This window comes from Chenopodium quinoa, unplaced genomic scaffold (genome assembly GCF_001683475.1).
Source record: "Chenopodium quinoa cultivar QQ74 unplaced genomic scaffold, ASM168347v1, whole genome shotgun sequence".
Classification (NCBI taxonomy): domain Eukaryota; kingdom Viridiplantae; phylum Streptophyta; class Magnoliopsida; order Caryophyllales; family Amaranthaceae; genus Chenopodium; species Chenopodium quinoa.
Genome location: NW_018744570.1, coordinates 352323 through 358290, shown reverse-complemented (window position 1 = coordinate 358290; position 5968 = coordinate 352323). Strand labels below are relative to the sequence as shown.

The following is a 5968-nucleotide window of genomic DNA, read 5'->3' as shown; positions in this document are numbered from 1 at the left end:
TACTGGATAAAAAGTTGCGTAATTGTCAACTTAATTTGGATAGAGACCTTGCAAATAAAAAGAGTTCTCCTAGTTTGACGGTCTTCCAACACTAGATGATTTGAAAATTTTGAAGTGCACATGAATGAAGGTGAACAAAAAAAAAAAAAAAGAAAAAAAAAAAATAAAATTGTGATTAATCGGGCTCCAATTTGTACGAATGATTCACAGTATTCATAGTAAACGCAAAGTTGTACTGTACTATCCTATAATTAAATAAAAATAATAAAAAGCGGTCGATTATTTAATTTAATTGTATGAAATAATAATAATAATACAATAATAATATTTGAAAGGTTTATTCTATGTAATTTGGTCAGACAGCTGCATCTTTTTCTCTCTCCTCTTTTTCTCTCACACATTCATTCATTCTTCCCCCTTTCGCTTTGTCCCATTATCTCCTTCTTCTTCTTCTTCCTTCAGATCTCTTTTCTCTCTTCTAGGGTTTTGAAGATCCAACTCTTTTATTTTTTTTTATTAATCCACTTTTTATTTTATTTTTGGTGTCCCTGATTTCTGATTTTTAGGCATTAAATGTGGAGATCTCATATTTAATCTGTAATTTTTCTATTTTTTTCTTCATTTTTGTTGTTAATTTTAGGGATTTTAGCTCGTTTTTATGTATTAATACTTCTGATTTTGTTTTTGCAGCTGCTTTAATTAACTTGGTAGTGGATGATTTCTAGGTTCAACTCCTCTTTCAAAGGTCAGCTCTCTCTATTTTATTTATTTCAAATTTAATAATTAAATGATAGTATAAGCTTGCTGATTTGCTGGTTTTTTAGAGATTGATTTCATGTGAATAAATCCTAAATTTCTGCTACTCTTTGCCCTATACTTTAGCCTTTCTAATTGGATATTAGTCTTTGTGTGACTCTAATTTTAGAAAATTTATGAATTTATTATTATTAAGTTTTCAAAAATTGAAAAAAAATGGGTTAAAAAGATTGAGAAAAGGCTAAAAAAATTGAATCTTTTGAGTTTTGATGGATGTGTTGGACCATTTCCATTGTGTGTATTTAGAGGGTGATTTCGTCTGCTCAATTTAGATTTTGTGAATTTTCAGTGTGTTTCTGGAATTCTGGGAAGTTGGTATAGTAATTGATACACAAGAAAAGCCCGAGCACGAGTGAAAGAGAGGGTGTTATTGGAAAATGGAAGAGGTGGGAACACAAGTGGCTTCCCCCTTGTATATACACCAGAACATAGGTGGGAGGTTTTGTGAGGGTGCTTTGATCGGTGCAAAGCGTAGTCTTTGTTATAATTCTGGTAGTAATCATCACCAACAGCAACAGCAACACTCACAAATCCATCGTTCTGGGCATGGATGGAATCCCAAGGATTGGGAGTGGGATAGTTCCCATTTCTTAGCTAGAAGTAGACCTCTTGAATCTGATCGGCTTCGTCTGGGTAGTCTTCATGAGGTATCGACTCCTAATAACAAGGAAGTTGTCAACCCTGTTTTAAGCTCTTCCTTTACCTCGAAGAGCAGCAGCCCTCCTCATGATGATCAACAAGGTGGAAATAGTCTTCGATTACAGCTAGGTGGGGTAGGAGACAATAATGGCACTGGAACCAGTTTTAACAAAACCAGCGTTGGGAATGTTCAGAGCTCAAACTCGACAGAGGAACCAGTTTCCTCTTTAAGGCCCAACAAGAAGGTACGGTCTGGATCTCCAGGCGGCGGGAACTATCCCATGTGTCAGGTGGATAGTTGTAGCGAGGATCTCTCCAAATCTAAGGATTATCACCGACGCCATAAGGTCTGCGAGTTACACAGCAAGGCCACCAAAGCACTTGTAGGCAAGCAGATGCAGAGGTTCTGCCAACAGTGTAGCAGGTGTGGTCCCTCTTCCTTGTTAATATTACTGCCTTATTAATGCCTTAAAGACTCTAGTGAGCATTATGGTATTACCATGGTTTCAATTCTTCACAATTTCGAGGATGCGGGGATCTAAAATCAATAAAATTGTTCTGATTTGCTTACCTTGGTTTCTGTTTCTAGGTTCCACCCACTAGCTGAATTTGATGAAGGTAAAAGAAGTTGTCGAAGAAGACTTGCTGGTCATAATAAAAGAAGAAGGAAAACTCAAGCGGAGGACACCACATCTCCGGCCATACAGCCTACTGACAGCCACAAGACTGGCTATGGAAATTTGGACATTGTCAACTTGTTGACAGTTTTAGCACGTGGGCAAGGTACGATTTGTTTAAGTTCTCACTTAGATGATTTTTTCCTCATTTGCTTGTATCAAAATCATTTTGGGACTAAGGTTTTGTTGTTGTTGTTGTTGTAGGGAATGCTGAACAGAATGTTCCTCCTTGCCCATCGTTACCTGACAAAAATCAGCTTATGCAAATACTGAGCAAGATTAATTCATTACCTCTGCCTACGGACATTGCAACAAATCCTCATATTCAACCGTGCTCAACCAAAAATGGTTTTGAACAAGGTGCTTTGGGTCAAAGCAATATGGATGTTGATGCAGCTTCTAGATCAACTACCAATCTTCTTGCTGTCCTTTCAGCCACTTTGGCAGCATCAAGTCCAGGTTCTCTTGCGTTCTTTTCTCAGAAGAGTAATCCTGGCAGTTGCGTGGATAAAAATAAGTCAACTACTATGGACAAAGATACTGGCTCAGATGCATGTAAGAAGCCATCTATAGAGTTGCAGTCATTAGGTGGAGAGAGAAGTAGTTCAAGTTATCAATCTCCAACTGAAGATTCAGACAGCCAAGTTCAGGACACTCGAACGAACCTACCGTTGCAGCTGTTTAGTTCATCACCTGGGGATGATAGTTCGCCTAATCTGGTTACCTCGAGGAGGTATTTCTCTTCTGACAGCAGCAATCCTACTGAAGAGAGATCACATTCATCGGCTGCACCTGTAACTAGAAAACTGTTTCCATTGGAAACTGCCTCAGAAAGTGCTAGGCCTGTCAGAATGTCATTTAGTGAGGAGGCCAATGTAAACGTTGAAGCAAGCCGAACTGAGACCTCTGCTTCTAGGATGACTCTGGAGCTCTTTACTATGGGAAATAAGGCTGCCAGTAATTCTTTGCAGAACCTGCCACACCAAGCAGGGTATACTTCTTCGTCTGGTTCTGACCATTCTCCACCAAGTTTCAATTCAGATCCTCAGGTAGTGTTAAGTCAATAGTTTTTAAATAGCTTTCTGTTGTCTAGGTTCTTGTCACTTGACTCACTCTCTATTGTTGATTCATAAAATGATCAGAAGGACCGCACTGGCCGAATCATTTTCAAACTGTTTGATAAGGATCCTAGTCAATTACCTGGAGCATTGCGCACTCAGGTGGGACAATAGGTTTCACATGCATGATAACTTTGTATGCATTGTCATCCTGATTTGTCAAGTGTTCCTAACACTGCTAATTGGTGCCCCAAATTGCAGATCTACAATTGGCTTTCTAACAGTCCATCAGATATGGAGAGTTACATTAGACCTGGTTGTGTGGTTCTTTCAATATATGTATCTATGTCATCTGCTGCCTGGGAACAAGTGAGATCACTACCATACTGTTATACATTATTCCTAGTGGAAAATTGACTGACCTTGCAGGGGTTTTTGGTTTCAGCTTGAAGAAAGCTTTCTTCAACGAGTTGAGGCATTGGTTCAGGATTCTGATTTCGAATTCTGGAGAAGTGGGAGGTTTTCAGTGAACATTGGCACGCAGTTAGCAGTTCATAAGGATGGTGAGCCTTTTCTTTTAATATTAAAAAAGTAAATAATATGCAGGCTACTCAGTGTTGCATATGTTTCTGTGTTTTTAATATCCTTCCAGACCCGTTTCGCTTTGTTACCCTTTGGACTGTGAGTGTGCACTGAATTGGTTTCAAGTGGCAACATGGTGTATGCCATAAATTTGATTCAGTAATGGACTATTTTCTCCTTCATTTTCCAGGAAGGATTCGCATTTGCAAACCTTGGAGCACAGTGAGTTCTCCTGAGTTGTTTGTGGTTTCTCCCTTGGCCGTTGTGAGTGGACAAGACACATTCTTGTGCTTAGAGGCAGGAACCTGACTTCTCCTGGTACCAAGTAAGCGCTATGCAATTTGTTACTCTCTCCACCCCACAATGCTTTCCCATTATTGTAATCTTTCTTTCACATTTTTTTCAGATATAATTTATGTGAAATTTGTAGGATTCATTGTGCATACATGGGTGGATACTCATCAAAGGAAGTTTTGAAATCATCTGATCAAGGATTACCATGTGAAGAGATAAGATTGAATGAATTTAATGTGCATGCTGCAGCTTCTTCTGTTCTAGGCCGTTGTTTTATTGAGGTAAGATCTATATGATGCTCTGTTACCATTTTAACAACCTTAAATGAATAAAACTGATAAATTCTGAATTATCTTAACAGGTAGAAAATGGCGTGAGAGGCAATTGCTTTCCTATAATAATAGCAGATGCCAAAATTTGTCAGGAGCTTAGGCTCCTTGAGCGTGAGTTTTATGAAGCAAAAGACTCTGATGTCATCACTGATGATCAGGCCAATATGTTGCAAGTCCCCATTCTCATGAAGCCCTGCACTTCTTAAATGAACTCGGATGGCTTTTCCAGAGACAAAATCATCTGATATTGCTGTTAATGATTTTATGCTTCATCGTTTCAGTATCTCTTGACATTTTCCACTGAAAGAGATTACAGTGCTTTGGTTAAAACACTTTTGGATATATTTGTTGAAGCGGAGTCTAGAATGGACGGGTTATCGACGGAGTGTGTGGAAGCACTTTCAAACATGCACCTCTTGCACAGGGCAGTTAAAAGGAGCTCCAGGAAGATGGTGGACATGCTTGTCCATTATTCTGCACCCTGTGGCAGTGATTCTTGAAGAAGTACATCTTCCCTCCTAATCTCCGTGGACCTGGGGGCATCACACCTCTGCATTTGGCTGCTTGTACATCAGGCTCATACGATATTGTAGATGCTCTTACTAATGATCCCATGCAGGTAATATGCTCAACTTTTGCTTCTGTATCAACATCTTGCTGTAAAATCACAAGCTACAGAGTTACATTATGGAATCTAATAAGGATTTAAGGATCTGTCTGAGCACTATTATGGACTTGCTGGACATTATTTAGCTTGTCTTTTGTTTTTTGTGTTTGTCTGTGCACAATGAGATTTATTGTGATGTCTGGTTTTTTTATTTTTTTTTCCTTCAGGATTTAAGTTGTATCTTTCTAACTAGTTCTTTGATGTAATATTGGTGTAGATTGGACCGCATAGCTGGAGGTCTCTTCTAGATGATGGTGGTCAGTCTCCATATTCTTATGCTTTGATGAGAAATAATCATACACTGAATAGCATGGTGGCTCAAAAGCTATCTGACAAAAAAACAGGCAAGTCTCTTTACTATTGGAAATGAGATTGTTGAATCCTTGGTGCCTGCAGAGGTGAGGCAAAGGCCAAGCCTGCCGCTTGATACAAAACAAAAATCTTGTTCCAAATGTGCTATGAGGAGTTACAGTAGAATGCCTGGTTCCCATGGTTTTCTTCACCGTCCCTTTATTCATTCTATGCTGACCATTGCTGCAGTATGTGTTTGTGTCTGCTTGTTCTTCAAAAGTTTGCATGTAAATTCAGTCACTCCTTTCATGTGGGACAATGTGGATTTTGGGGCTATGTAGTGTTTTGAAAGTGCGAGCTAGTTTCATGATATTTCAAAGAAAGGTTAAATGAGCTGCAACCTCTATCTATTGAGGCCCAGTGGGTGGTTATGACGTTTGGAAAGAGAAACTATCAGGATATCGGTTGCAATGGTATGCAGGCAGTTATTTAAGGGGCAAAGACATCGGGATGCTAATTACAAAAGAAAATATGGCCATGTGTTCATGGTTTTGGAATTTTGATGTTACATTCCCCTTGCTGAGGCTTCGATGAATAAAGAATGAAAGATTA

At 38.9% G+C, this 5968-nt stretch overlaps 1 pseudogene; it reads left to right on the top strand.

The window, feature by feature from the left end:
• The first annotated feature begins 321 nt into the window (after positions 1-321).
• LOC110699111 lies at positions 322-5962 on the top strand (annotated as a pseudogene).
• The last annotated feature ends 6 nt before the right edge of the window (positions 5963-5968 follow it).